This window comes from Lonchura striata, chromosome 7 (genome assembly GCF_046129695.1).
Source record: "Lonchura striata isolate bLonStr1 chromosome 7, bLonStr1.mat, whole genome shotgun sequence".
NCBI classification, from domain to species: Eukaryota; Metazoa; Chordata; class Aves; order Passeriformes; family Estrildidae; genus Lonchura; species Lonchura striata.
The window spans coordinates 15,707,336-15,722,967 of NC_134609.1; positions in this window are offsets into that span (position 1 = coordinate 15,707,336).

Sequence of the window (15,632 nt, forward strand, 5' to 3'; positions counted from 1 at the left end):
GGCCTTTCAAGTGTAGGATCTAACCTTGCTTGGACGTCCTTGAGTAATCCTCATAGGAAAAAAACCCTAAAATGCCAAACAGATGTGAAAATGCATCTGAAGAAGAATGTATGGGTGCTGTCTGTCTGTCATCACCCTTTTCACCATTTTGCCTCCTCTCCTTTCATCTGGTGCCCACCTCTGCCAAGCTACAGACAGGGGAGCTACCTGAAATGTGAGCCAGAGTCCTGTTTAACCTGACCTCGGACTCTGCAGTGTGAGCTCTCCACTGGTCCTTACCTGGCTGTGTGAAATTCAGCTTCACTTCACTGAACATTTACTTTAAGGTAGAAGAGATGTGCTTGGGTATTTTGGACAGGTTCCTATCAAAGAGCTGGTCTACCTTAACAAAGATCATCAAGATAGGAAATCTCAGAAGCAATTTGTACTTACATTGGAAAAGCACCACCATCACCACCCCCTACATGTGTAGCCAGTGTAAGAGGTTGTTCCCTTTATTCTCAGTCAGCCACATTGTTTAAAGTTCAATTACTTTTCCCTGACCTGTTCTTTAAAAGGTTGAAAAAGCTTGAACACTTTTAAGCGAGCAGGTTTAGCTATTTTTTTTTCCAAAACAGATGTTTTTCCTCTGAGATTTTTTTATAACAAGAACAGAGTTTTCTGGCAAAATAAACACTGGCCTTATTATAGTAATTAACAGAGTTTCATTTGATAGAAATATAAATGCACCTAAAAACTAATAAGCAGTATATGACCAGTTTCTAGTTAAAAAAAAAAAAAAAAAGAAAGTAATCACGTTCCCTCCCTAAAAGTAAAAGAAATTTGCAGCGAATCCCTAAGGACTTTTTAAAAATACACAGATACAGTCCAGATTTTTCAGTAGAAGTTAAAAATAATGTCAGTCTGAAACCAACATCCACCAACATCTTCAGAAGGGTGTTTTTCTTTCTCTTTCAACCTTTTTTCCTAAATGGTAAATTCCATTTTCTATAGGTAATTGAATAGCTAAATTAACCAAAATCTCTACTACAATCTTCTTAAATTATAGCTTTTCCCTGAAAATGCTTTGAAAGTCTCTGCTTTCCAGTGCTTTCAAAACAAAGACCAATTCTCTCTATCCTGTTCTTCTACACCACATGGGACAGAAAGCACATTCTTGTTGCCCATATTGAGAAAAGAGAGGGCATGATTTGCTTCTTGCCTGTATCTGAATGACTCTGATGCCTGCAGTAGAATCACTTCTAAATTTTTTACCACCACAGAAACAAACCCTTCTTTTCACAGTATTTGTTCTTCTGCAGAAATCCATAGAGTTACCCTGGGCATTTGAATAATTTTGGTGCCCTCTTCCCAAAAAACCTCCTGTTAACAAACTGTGCCCACCCCACTCAATGATCTTGAAGGTGTTTCCCATCCTTAAGGATTCTATGAAAACATAATTACAAGGCAAAGAAAAGGATTGTTGATAAAAATAAACAAAGCAGATTATTACTTAGTAAGAATGGAGTGAATGTGATCTAGTGTAGTGGAATTTGTGAGAGAAGCTTTAGTTTAGGGAACAATATGTGACCTTTCTCTTTTTCAAGAGAAAGAGGCTCTTGGCATTCTTCAGCCTGAAGAATTCTTAATTTGCTTGAAACCTGAACCATGTTGATACAGATCTTTTAATTACTGTCCTCTGTTGACCTGGACAAAGCATTGTGAGAAGACTTCAAATCCATCATTCCACTACTTTGACTGAGTGCTCACCTGTTCAAAGGTTTGGTTTTGGTTGCTTTATTTTTTTAAAAAAACTTGCAAGCAAGCAGAAAGAGAGAGTATTTTCTACTATCAGTAAGCCCTTTCAAGCAGCCATTGCAAGATAGGAGAAAACATTTTTCTACTCACTGATCCTAAACCTCGAATTAAATTCCCAGAGACAATAATAATGAAAACCACAGCAAAATAAAATAAAACAAATAAGCAAACAACAACAACAAAACAGTAATAACCAAAACCATGACCTGGTTGATTGCACTGGAATGAATTTGACCAACAGATGGCAGCTATGAAAAGTAAGATGGGTCACATTCCCAGCCATGTAAACAAAATGAAAGCACTATAACCCATCTGTCATGTAAAAATGTTTTTAGTCCTGCTTTTGAGACAAGTAATATAAAAGAAACATTCTCATGTCCATTGATTTTGGCCTATTTACAGCACAAAACACTATACATGGATATTTAAATGCTTCACTGTTCTCTGGTTATTCTGTGACTTTTCAGCTTTCAGGGCACACAGGTTTTATTTCCTCTGTAGAAAACCTTTCTGCATTCAGAGGGTGAAAATGGAGGAGAAACTATAAATGCAGGAATTTGCAGGGACTGTTCTGCCAGACGGCATGTAGGGGGTTGGAAATATCCCAGGAATAATAAAAACACCAACATGCAAATATCAAAGCCTTGGGAGGAGAAATAAAAGGCTCACCAGACTGGTGTGTTAGGGGCCAGTGCTCAGAATAGGGACAGCCCAAAAAGCATCCCTGTCCTATGGCACAACATAGGCACCTGGCCACCAAGTGTACATTTGGACACAAGGCATATAAACCTCCCCTCTGAAGATTCCTAAGCAAATCCCACAAACCCCTCTTAATACCAGGGCAGAGTCAGACCTGGCCAGACACTGAAGTGGCAAATGCGTTCAAGTAGGGATGAAAGTTTCCCTTCTGGTGAAAGTCTCCATTCAGGTGACAATTTTTAATTGAAAAAGTATAAAATGTGTACAAGGTTTTGGGGTTTTTTAGTTTGTTTGTTTGTTTTTTTAATTATTTGAGTGATTTCCAGCTACAGGAATGTTTTTTGGTTCAAAAGTGTTTCAGTTTTGACCTGAGAATTTTTTTCTTTGTTGTCAGTAATATTTCTGGGCATTAGCTAGTGCAAGAAGAAAGGGCAGGCAAAGAATCTGGGACTTCCTAGTCCTTATCATTTCCACATGGGCACTCCTGGTCTCCTGCCTTCCAAAGGAGCACTTCAGCCAGGAAAGACATGAGGAGCAAAAAATAGGAACAATTTGTGCAGTAGTAGAAGTTCTATTCTGATCTGTCAGGTGATCATAGGCAAGGATCAAATATGATACCAAAACAAAGAAAACAGCTGCTTCTGGTGGCCTGTTCTGTGCTTTTCAGAAAAGCACAAAAACAGTCATCAGAAAGCATAGGGATTGCTTATTTAATCTGGTTTTAAAAATGGAGTAAGCTTTTTAATGTCACAAAAGGCAACAAAAACAATGGAGGCTAAAGGAGTCGGTTCTGGAAAGCTCAGGGTCTGGAGTCACAGCCTGAAGGTGCTCTCTGGGTGCACATCTTTCTTTGAACTCATGATTTCAACATCAGGTGCTGATCAGACCACGGTGCTGAATAAAGGCATCCAAAAGCAAGTATGCAACACTGCAAAAGCTGTGGCTATAAGGTACACAGGTGAGTTAGAAAACAGGATGGACAAATCAGCTGCTCATAATTTCACGTAAATGTTGATCTGTCTGGTTCCTTAGAGATTGACCCCCTCCCACATAGTCAGAAAAAGTAAGCAGATTTTGTGGGGTAATTGGCTTGCCAGTTTGGAATATCTGAAGATCATGATAGGAGCCCACCTACATTTGTAGACACTTCAACATCTTGGGAAATCTGATCCAGCTCACTAAGTATTAAGAGTGATCCAGAGCCAGGGAATGCAATTAAGCAAATAAGTCAGAAGCATTAATGTCAGAGGCAGTGTTTCTTGACTTCCACCATTCCTGGGGCAGTAGACTGAAGGCAGAGTGGGGCCAGCCCATGGGCACCCATGAATTGCTCACACCAGGGCTGAGCCCAGCAATGGATCCCAGGGAGGTGTGCAGAGGGGCTGGAATGTGGAAGGTATGGTAGCTACCAGCCATGGTGAGCAGTGCACATTCACTGCCCACTGAGAGAGGAACCACAGCATTTCCAGTTTGTGATTTGCAGATGCTCAGCAGTATTCTGCCCACTGGCCCTGAGCCAGCTCAAGCAAGGTAGTAAAACATTTCTTTCACTCCATGCATAGGGGTAGTGTGTTGGAATTTGTTGGGATGACAGGAGTGTTCATACATAGCCCCTTCTTCAGACAGAGCTCACAGATACCTACTCAATATGAGTGATGGCTGTGAAGAGGGGTCCCAGAAGCAGCCTGTTTTCCTGTGACTTCCCCATCTGTAAACCAGCTACAGCATTCACACTGTGAGGTGCTGAGAGGGGAAGCACAGAGATTTTTAGAGGCTGCCTTTAAAACAGCTAATGATAATGAGCTGAGCCAGGAACCCAGTGGGGTCAGATTGTGTTGCTATGCAGGCTGTTTCTACTGGAACTGAAGCAGAAGCTGTAAATGTCAGGAATTTGTCTGCCAAATGGAGCATTATCTGTCAGCAAAGCCTGCCAATGAGATGGCTGTGATTGGGAGAGGTAGTTAAGTGAGAGATTGCTCACTGAATCAAAATTATTTGTCATGGATTATGTGTATGTCCTCAGTCAGCCAAGGGATAAACAATCAGCTGTGAAAGAGATGCACGATTTGTAGAACATAACAAGAGCACCATGGCTACACTGCTGAGTGCGCAGCATGCTCTGCAGAGGGATTGCCAGTGCCTGGCAAGTGCAGGACGTGTTGTGCCCCCACAGCTCTCACCTCATTCGCAGCTCAGTTTGCACAGTGTCACCTCTCCAGGCCTCCTGGCAGCTGGAACCAGGACTGCTGACTACACGGATTTTGTAGCTCACATGAGATTACTCAAGCCAGTTTTTGGTGGGGAAGGATCCATTTTTAATTCCTTGCTTTTCTTTATTTTCTCTCCAGAACAGTTTCAATTATTGATCCTGACTTTAATAAAGTTCCTGCAGCAGTCAAGCTGCTGCCCAGTGTAACAGGAACCCAGCTCTGCATGCATTCCTGCATTTCTACCTCCCAAGCTGGTTCCAGTTGCTACTGATAAGAATAAAACCTCACATTTAAACTCAGTTCTGCTATCAGTGCATCTTGGAGCTGTGTTTCCTTTTCCCTCGTGTTTCCCCCACCCTCACTCTCACACATACTTATTGCAGACTTGACCTGAAGGTAAGAAGGAGCCATGTTTCCCTACTCCAACACCTTACAGTAACCTGGCAGTAATCTGGCACAAATTCCAGTACAGGGATCCATCCATAAAATCCACCAGCCTTCTCAATCCCATCCACGGCTGGAGCAGCAGGCAGGTGGGGTACATCTGTGTGTCTCAGCTCTTCCTTTAGACTGAAAACACCCAGGTCCCCAGTATTCAGCAGCCCTGCTGAGTCACTATTCAGCCTCTGGTCTTTCACAAGCAGGAACACCTTCTTTTACCATCAACTGCAAGAGGAAACTCCATAAATCTGACAGACTGTCCCATATGCAAGAGACATTCCATGTTACCGAGTACACAGTTCTTGCTGTCCACAAGATCCATACATTTTTAAATCCAGAAGGAAATGTTAGTCAAGCAAGATGGCATATGGCATCACAAAGGCTGGAGAACATCATCACCTGTGGTGGGGTGAGCCCATCCTTCTGCTGAGGAAAGACATATTTTAGAGAGACACCTGGTCTTGATTAAAAACTACTTGTAATAGAGAACACAGTACAACCTCTAGTAAATTATTTCAGTAGTTCATTTTCTTCACTGTAAAAAAATCTGCACCTTATTTCCAAGCTGAATTGTCTGGCTTCCAGTCCTCTGCATCTGCTTGGACCACACCTCCAAGAGAAGCGTTCTAGCATGCAGCTCTCTCCCTTGGCAGCTCATGTAACACTGGAACTGGTCACTTTTAAAGCTTTGCTTGAGCTACATCTGCAAGTTCTTTTTGTAAAAGCCTTAATCCTCACACAGCACATGTGCTGGGCCAACTAGGAAGAAAAGGCAGATGCCCAAAAGACCGCTCCCACCCAGTTTCTGACAGTAGCCATGCACAGGTGTTCAAATACAAATATAAAATCCAAGGGAGGCAGAATGGCCCTTTACATGACACATCTCTGCAGCTTCAGTCCTCAGGGCTTTACAGGTACCAAACTGAAGGTTGTAGTGAAGTTTATCAGCTGAGGCATAAGGTCATCCAGTTTCTGCTCCCATGGTTTCCAGACTGCTTGGGCATGGGCAGATTGAATTCCTCTCTATTTGCACATCATTTCATGAGCATATCCTTAGATAAATGTAACAGAAGAACCGTCAGGGCAGGTTTTCCAGGTACCAGCTCACCCACTTTTGTTACCTCATCATAACACTTGATTGAAGGTCTGTGATTTCTCACCAAAAGTCACCAGTCACTTTCTCCTAAGGTTTCCCTACTCAGAGTGTGACCAGGATCATGGCTTGGTACCTATCCAGTCACACTTGTACTAAATTAAACACGGAGAAAAGATTTTTGGCTGCATTTTGGCTGTCTCTTGGACTCACAGCTCAGCATTTCTGGTTCAGTTTACACCACCAATACAAATGCCCTAAATTGACAGTATCTGGTTTACATTTAAGGCAGTTTATACAATTCCTTTGGCTAGGTTTTTGCAAAATTTCCTGCAATGTATATAGCCAAATACAAAAAAAAAATCAGAGTAGATTATTGTGCTTTTCCCTGACAAATATCACATGCTTCTATGTTTACTACTATTATGATGCCATATAGGTACACCAGCCTCAGGCCAGGCCCCATTCTGTGCTTGATGCTGTACAGATACAAGAAGAAAAAGCCACTGCCTCACACGAGTGAAACTGGAGTCCTCTGGGACCCTGCCACCTCCTAGAATTGAGTGTTGTTTCCTCCCACACATGATGGTACAGGGCACAGAGACCACAAGTGAGTTTCAGATGTCCTGATTGACTGGCAAAACCATCATCTTACAAGTTTGGCCAGATTTGAAGTGCACCAAGTGCTAGCAAGATGGAGCAGGTAGCCAACTCTGGTGCTGGCTGCCAGCTCATGTGATACACAGTGAGAATGAAGGGGAAGGAGTGCTGGCTAACCCTGACAACAGCCCAGATTAGGAGCTATCCCCCTCCTAAATTAAGTTTTAATAGGACATAATGCTTTTTGTTCCTGCCTGGGAAAACTGCTGAGCACCTCCTAGCTCCATGACAGCAAACTTCTGGCACTAAGCCCATAGCTCATGTAACCCAGTAAGGATTGCTGGCAGAGTGCCTCCATAGTGGGAGGTGGGCTACAGGTCAACACCTGATTTCATGCTGGTAGTCCAATGCCAAACTCAACTGCTGCATAGAGCCAGAGGGCATGTATTTGCTGAGCACACTCCATCAACAGCTTTGAGAAGATTGCTGGAGCATAATGGTACATGGAAAGCCAACTCATTCCTACCATGACACTGCTGGGTTCAACTCCCTTTAATTGTGCCCACTTGCTCTCAACAAAGCAAACAGCACAGAAGATAACTGGCCACGATACAAACTCCTGGAGTGCTGATAGGAAGCTCCGAGTTTTCTACAAGCATTTTTGTGGCCCAAGTTTTAGTTGCAGGAATATTTGTGGAGAACAAGTAAGTAAGTGTGAAGAATAGCATCAGCACAGCTTCCTGTTTTTTATCACATTCATATTTCTGTATTTCTCTTCCTCGACAGAATCACCAGCCTGATAGGTAGGTCACAAAGAAGTGGTGGAAAATTTCCCCATTTGCAAAATGCAACCCAGCAGCATGACTGCTTGGTGTTATGTTGGTACCATTACCACTGTACTCCTCACTTGCTGGAATTCCTTGGTAAGTTCTGTACTAGGCTGTCAAAAGGCGATGCTCTCTCAGTGACAGCCCCTTTGCACACACTGCAAACCAAGGTGCAGCTCCCTGAACTCCAATGCTCCTGCCTGCTGCTTGCCAAAGTTTAGCAGCCATTCACCAGGGCAGAACTGACTCAAACCTCTGTAGTTAGAGCAGGCCACACATACCCATTGCCTTTCTGTGCAAAACCACAACGGAAATAAGACTTCTAAGAAAGGATAGCAAAAAAGAGCAAGTTTACAAACTGGCCTCTTCAGTCCTCTCTCTAGCTGCTCTGTTACTGGCTTTGTGACTTCAGTAGCATGTTAACGTGTCAATTAAATACAACACATTCTCGACAAACACAGGTTAGCTTACAAATGTATAGAGGTAGAGCTGTTTGTTGGTTTGTAAGTGATCAGAAAAACTGTGGTGGTCAGTATCCTCCTGCTGTAACTCTGCTGCTCTAACACAACCTGAAGGTACCAGGATGCTTAGAATGCAGACTAAAATCCAACTGGAAAATTCCTGTGTGGGAAATTGGACAAAGCAATGACTGAGCTTTGGGATGCTCAGGAGAACAGCCTTTAATTTGGGATCTTTAGCTACACATGCTCACTTTCATTCAGACAGACAAAGAAAGAGGGCTATAGGAAAATATACCAATCATAAAGTGAGAACTTCAGATAAGAGAAAGCTGCCAGTTATGCAGCCCCACTGCTGCAGCCCTGACCCTGCCCTGATGAGCCTCCAGCCCAGATCCTGGGACATTCTGAGCTCTCACTTCTGGCAGCGCACTATAGGAATTGCAGATGCTTTTTGTGCCTGGGTATCACCTGGGTGTCAGACATGTCTTAGCAGCTCTCACAGCTGGGCCACTGCCATCTGCACACTCAGCCAGTGTTAATTTCAGTGCTGTGGTGCCTCAAAAGTTACCTCTACATCACCTTTTATCATATGTTTGCAAGATGTGACAGAATTTCAAGCCTGTGCATGGTCATGGTGATTTCCAGAGAGTTACTGGAGATCTCAGGGACTGCATTTATGCTTTCCCTCTCCAAGTCTGAGACTTGCCCCCCGCAGGGATAGACATCCTGACTTCAGCCCAGCAGAACAGATTGGCACCACTGTCCTGCAGACCATGGGGTTTGTGTCCCTGCAGCCCTCCAGGGGTAGGGATGTTGTATCAGGGTGCCAGAGGCAGATGCAGGTGCTCAGTGTGAGACCACATACATGGTCAGCTCAGCTGGATCTGCCTACCACTCCATGTTGTGCTTGCACCACACTCTGCAGTGCTCAGGAAAACCTCTGACTACTGTTTCGCCTCCCACCTTCTGACAGTCCAAGCCAAACTGCACCACATGGAGGTCTTCCTCTTTCTCTTGAAACATGAATATGCTACAGCTGGTCAGCAGATTATTTTTTAATGAATAATGGTTGTAATATAATCATCTGCCAGAAAATCAATTTGCAGAAGCAACAGCTAATTTTTCTTTTGAAAACATCCACCCCCTCTCAAATATTAGGTTTTTCTTTCTTGTTTTCATTTTTAGAAGCCATTTAAGATTTTAATTGTGAAGCACACATAAACTCAAATGTCATCCAACAGTAGAAATTTGGAAACGTCACAGATTTTTCTAATAAAAATATATTTTCTGTAAAAACTGTCAGAAAAAAAAATTTGAAATAGTACTAATGAAGAGCATGCAAAACCAATATCCTCAGCTTTCTGAGTTCTGGCAGTATACAGGCAAAGGGATCCCAAACTCAGGAGGCAAGTGAACTGTCTGCAGCATGATGAGCCTCTCTTCTCAGTGGGTAGCCATAGGACCAGACACAGCAAGCCCATCATCTCAGTTTGGTTCTGTGCTAAAATCCACACAAACTGGTCTCTGCAGCTTCAGGAGAAAAGTTTATTAGGTCCCCTGCAGCCCTTGGCATGAGAGGGGTGCTAATCTTTGCCAGGTCTCATGCTTCAGTCATCACAATCTTCATGCACACTGCAGTTTTCTGCTGCTACCATTTTTGTTTAACTTGTCTAGTTAAAGGCATTAAAAACCTGTATTTCCTTTGGACCTGGAGAAGAACTGTTGTTTGAAACTGATTGATACAGCCTGCTGTGCAAACTCTGTAGAGGTAGTCAGAGCTGCCTAAGCCATTTCATGCTCCCGAGGGCTTGGCAAACCAGTGTTTAATCCTTGGGAACCTTCTCCATGTCCCTGCTCCTGGTGAGGCTGGTGGTGGGGAGAGGTTTTGTTGGCTAACACGGCCACGCTGAGAACCCACAGTGGCAGGAAGCACAGATGCTTCCCAAGATCTAGATGATGACTTCCTAAAAGCAGGCACCAGGGCCGCCTCACAGGCTGCTGTTCCACACAGACACCATAGCTGGGGAGCCACTGCCCCTCACCACAAGGGAAGGGCACAAGGAGGTGCCCCACAGGAGCCTGCACTAGCTGGGCTTCCGCAGAGAGGCCCCGCTGCCAGGCTGAGCATTAATCACTGCTCTGCTGCCTTGAAAAATACTGGCCCCAGGATGCAAGCAGCTGCCTTGCTTTCCCTCCTCGTACACCCCGTCCTCCCAGAGCATGGCTGAGGGCCCTGCCATGGGGAGCAGAGCTCCCAGCACAGCCTTCCCCTGCACGGAGGCTCCCAAATAGTTTCCAGTGGAGGCTGGGTCTGGGATCTTCAAACTCCACTCTCTGGAGATCCCCAGGTGTAACTGAGGTGCTGGAGGCTGCATGGGCTTGGGGAGGGGTGCACAAAGCAGCCTCCAGATGTGCTGCCGCAGTGACCCCTGTGGTGGCCATGGGCCTGGGCCCCACTCACCCCCTGCCACAGCAGATTCCTGTGGGCTCAGTCTCCTTCCCACGCAGTTTCTTTTCTCCATTGACCCCTGTTATGGAGATATCATTGACCAGCTGTCACCAGCATCACCGCAAGTCCCCCCTTCTCACCAGGGCCTGAATTCCCCCACCCCAGATTTCCAGCAAAATAGTTGAAATTCCTCAGCAGGAGGGGCCTAAGCCAGGCATGAATATGCAGCCCTACAAATAAACAAACTTCCCCCATGTTGTTTGGCCTTTTTAATATTTTAGTCAGCACAGGAAACTTCTGGTGAAGGGAATAGGCAATATTTCATAGAGGGGAAACAGCCTGCTTGTCACAAGTTGAGCAGGAAAAGCTCCCCCAGGAAGGCCATGGGAGGTAAAGACACTGTTGTTGTTCATTCCTTGTCACTGCTATTTTCTCTCCATTAGAGACAAAATACTACCAAAGGCTAGATCCAGCCATGCAATCTCTCTACTTGAGTTGCCATTCTGGTCTTTTGCTGACTGTATCTAAGGATACAAACTATCTGATTCTGAGGCAGAAGACTAAAAGAGAGAAAAAAATACTGATGCACATTGCAATTTTAGGTAAAATATCCTGGTTTCTCCTGTTATTTTGAAATGCTATCAAGAAGCAGTTTTTATTCTGTTTATATTCTGCCATCTGATTTTTTCCTCTGTTCTTTCTTCATTGCTTTATTTGGCTCTTGAAACCTCTGAACTGCAGCTATCGCCAAAATGTTTCTTACCTGCTCTTGTGGAGCTATTCCTTTTACCACAGAGCCATATAGTTCAAAGAGACAGCCTTACGTCCTGTCAGCTGAGATGGAGTACAGAGTAAACCTTTTGCCATTAATTTCCCAGGGTAGGAATCAGTGCTTTCTCCCCAGCTTGTGCAGCCCACACCTCTGGTCCAAGTGTCAAACCTTTCTACATCTCCATCTCGTCCTTTTAAGCAGAGGAAGGGCTTTCAGGTTTGCCATCCATGAGCAGTGACCATTGGGTCACCATCCCCAAAGGCAGCAGTGTCTTTCTTGGAGATATCACTGGGTGATAACAAGCAAGAAACAAATGACCCTGGAAAGTGCATTTGGTAAAAAGAGCAAGGAATAGCCTCAGTCTAGAGAACTGCCACATTTAGACCAAGTGGATTGCTCTTCACCCTGACTGCTTGCTGCTTCCCTGCTGGAGACAGGCCCAGGGACAGTGCCTAGAGGAGGGGGACCCACCCAGGCTCCCAACAAGTGGCTCCAGCAGTGGCTGTGCAGGAGCAGGGTAGTGCCCAGCACAGCAGCACAGCCCTGGCGTCTGTGTCCAAACTGGGGCTGAGCCCACGGGGTGCAGCAAGGGCTGGGCTCTGCCTTCACAGCAGCAGCCAGGCAAAGGCACATCTGTGATCTGTTCCTTGTGCTAACGAGGATTCCCTGCATGAAGTCTTTTTACTTCTGATTCCTGTTCTTGAAGATGAGGCTAATGATAATCCCAGGATATCCTATACAGGGAAGAGGAAACTTCAGTAATGCTTGCAAAATCCTTCAGAAAACAGCCTGAGGATGAGCAAGGGTGATTTCACTGATAAGCTGTACAATAACCTGCAGCCTGAGGAGACAGGTTTGCTTCTGACTGCGGAGCACAGCAGCCACAGCAAAGAAGCTGTGGTGGAAACACTTCTACTTTGCCCACCCGGACTGCAGTGGGATCAGTTTAGGACTGAAATAAGCTTTGGGGAGTCATTGAACTCTGACCTAAGCTAGAATAATAGGATGTGTTTATGTCTGACAATGGGGGAGCTTTGCAGAAACCTCCAGTGAGATCCATATGCAACACTGTTTTTACGGTCCTCCTAAGAAGGGAATTTCAAGGGATAGTATATGCCTTAAGTGTAAATTATGACATGCATTAAGGACCACCCGCATCAAATGGATGGTTGCCCCAGCCCAGCATTTTCATGGTGAATTGAGAGCAAATTCCACAAACTCTCTGGTTTGTGCTTCCATAGAATGATATATTTTCAGGTCAGCAGAGCTGTCTGCTTCTCACACAATAGGTCCTTTCTCCCCTTTCCTCATACCTGTCAATTGCTCTCTGCCTCTGCTGTAATTTATGTTTTACTTCCGAACTGTATGACCGAATTCTGGAAATGTGTGAGGGTACAGCAGCTAGAAAAGCCTGTTCCCAGCCATAGTCAGTGTGGTGTTACCACTCCCAAATCCAAATGGGCACAGGAAGGTCTTAGACATACACTGTATTATTACACAGACTGCGTTCAAGGTGACAAGACCACTACCATTGGATCTATTTTTGTAGTTTATTTCAAATACATCATGCTGCATATTTGTAAGTAGAAAAGGTGAAATAATTTATAGGTCAGAAAATATGTGGCTCAAAGAATAGATGTAAACAGATACATGGATCAAGGTAATATGTAAATCTTCAAACTCAGTATTGTAAAGTACACATAGTCTCTACCAGATATTTTGGGAATGGGCAGCTTTTAAGCTACACTAGCTATTTTCAGTGATTCCTCTGAAGTATATCCATCTCATCCTTTCATTGTACTCAGATAAACTTCAAAATTTAATCTTTAGCAGCTGTATGTCACTATTTTGCATCTCTTGATCTCCAGTGATGATGACCTCATGTTCTTTCATCTTCTCTAGAATAAAGAATCACTGATTTTTTTTTTTTTTCTCTGACTAAATTTGAAACCTTTTTCTCTTAAGGATTAATCATTGCTGTTATTTTTTAAATGAAATTTTTTTTCTTCATAAAGTGTTGATGAATAATATTCTACTGCATAAATACTCTACAATAGACTTCTTGCAGTTCTTCCATAGCCTACGTTGTTTCTTTCTAAATCTTCCTTCTGGTTTTTCATTATCCCTTAGAATGGTTGCAAGAAAATCCATACTGTAACACAGATTGTTTTCTTGTTTTATAAATCCAGGCAGGTCCAGTATCTCTTGCTCTCTCTCATACAGTATTTTTCAACATGATATCTTCCACTCTTTCTTCTGCAGTGGGGGGATTCAGTTTAATGTGGAGGCCAAACAATAGTTCTTAGCCTCGAGAGCAGCCCTGAAGTTGTTCTAGTACATCTTGAGCTTTCTGTGACAATGAAAAGCTCCTGCCCTTTTCTCATATGCAAGAACAAAAGAGATCTCAAATTGCTGCCTCTTTTTCTAGTGCTTGTCTGGAGAATTGTTTAATATAACTATCTTCACATGGGACTGCTTTATCATAAGTATTAGACAGTGAGACACATCTTTTAAGACGGGTTACAATGCACACTCTGCATGTTTCTCATGCCTTGCTTCAGGCAGTAAGTAGCAGAAGAAAATGCCAGGGAACTTCCTGTTCTTGTGGGAATTCCTGTTAGTCTAAATCCCAAGCAGTGGATTCACTGGGCTCCCCACAAAAACTGTGCTCTTATATCAGAGCCTGTAAAGCTAGAGATAACAGTGGAGAGAAATCAGTTTAGGATTGACAGTAATGAACTGAGTGAGGACTGAGAACTACCCCTGACAAAGGGCTGGAATATAGATGATCCAAACCCAAGGGTGGCCACCATAATTTAGAAACGCCTCCAGATGCAATTTCTCCCTCAGCTTCCCCAAAACACTTGGGCTCTGTAACATTCCTGTAACCAGTCTGAGTGAGTTAGTTGCTCCCACCAAGTAACAGGAGGGACATCAGAGACCATCTAACACTGTTAGGTTGTACACCTGATCACAGCAGCCAACTGTAAGGGCTTTGTTCTTAGGGACTGCTCTAAACAATACAGAGCACCAATTTAACTGTTACCTAATCCTGAATCTGGCAGAACTGTGTCTCAGAAATAAGCCAGTGAATTTTGTCTTGCCTTTTTTGTTGGTTTTGCTGTTTCTCATCACTGCTTTGCTCCTACCCTCTGTCAGGCTTCTTCTTCCCACCTCCATTTTTCCGTGTGTATAATTCACTTAACATCAGATGCACCATTTTACGCTATATGTGTTTTCAAGATTTCTGCAGTATAAACACATCTTGTCAGTAGATTATATTTACTGCCAGTTCATTTACAATCTGACCATGGAATAAGCAGTTCATTTTTTTCAAGCTAAAATGGTTTGGGTTTTATATAGCAAAAAATTTTGTGTTGACTGATTTTCAAACTGCCAGCCATCTGTCTATTATTAGCATCAGACCCTGACAATGGGAATATTCTACTCATTAAATTACTGTTGAGCAAAGTGTTTAGGTTTTGCCATTAAACAAAAAGAAAAGTTTTTCATGTTATGAATGGTTCTCAGGAGATACATACTACCACTTAAAGCCAAAGCTAACAAGGTCCTCAGAAATCACTCTGTTTCATGTTTCCAGCTTCAGAACCAAAGGAATGCAGCCTGGAAAGGACTTGCTGGGTCATCAAGTTCACTTCTCACAGCACCACACAACACAATTCCTAGAGGCTTGGTTCATGTTTGGTTTCTCTGTATCAACTGGCAACAGATGATCACTGTCATATAGGCCCCAAAACTTCAGCGTACCCACCTATAGTCAAAAGGAACTGCAGATGCTCCATAGCACTCAGTGGTAGGACCACCAATTTAAAAATACCTCAGAAGTTTAAAAACAGCAGCATAACCAGTACTAAACATCAGACCTATCTCATATCTGACATGGAGAGGCCTCACCCACAAAGCTAAACTGACATTTACTGTCTCCCACCCCTCATGACTTCACACAAAGGTGCCAGGCAAAGCAGTGAACATGATTCCTTTACAGCAAAGCTTCTGTGGACAGCTAACTTCTCTTTCAAAGAGGTGGCATCCTTCCAGACATGCCCTGAAACTGCAATATAAACTCAGCAGCAGCCATATGCAGTCAGTAAAACTGATATTTGAGAAGAAACATGTATATCTATGTGCTGCCTCTGCTGAGGCCAGGCAGTGGATGTCTGCATGCTGAGTGAAGTCAAATTCCTGCATGCATACTGCAAACTATGGGTAATTACAGACCATGCTCATTTTTGTGAGATGCTGAATACTCTGACCTCAACTCA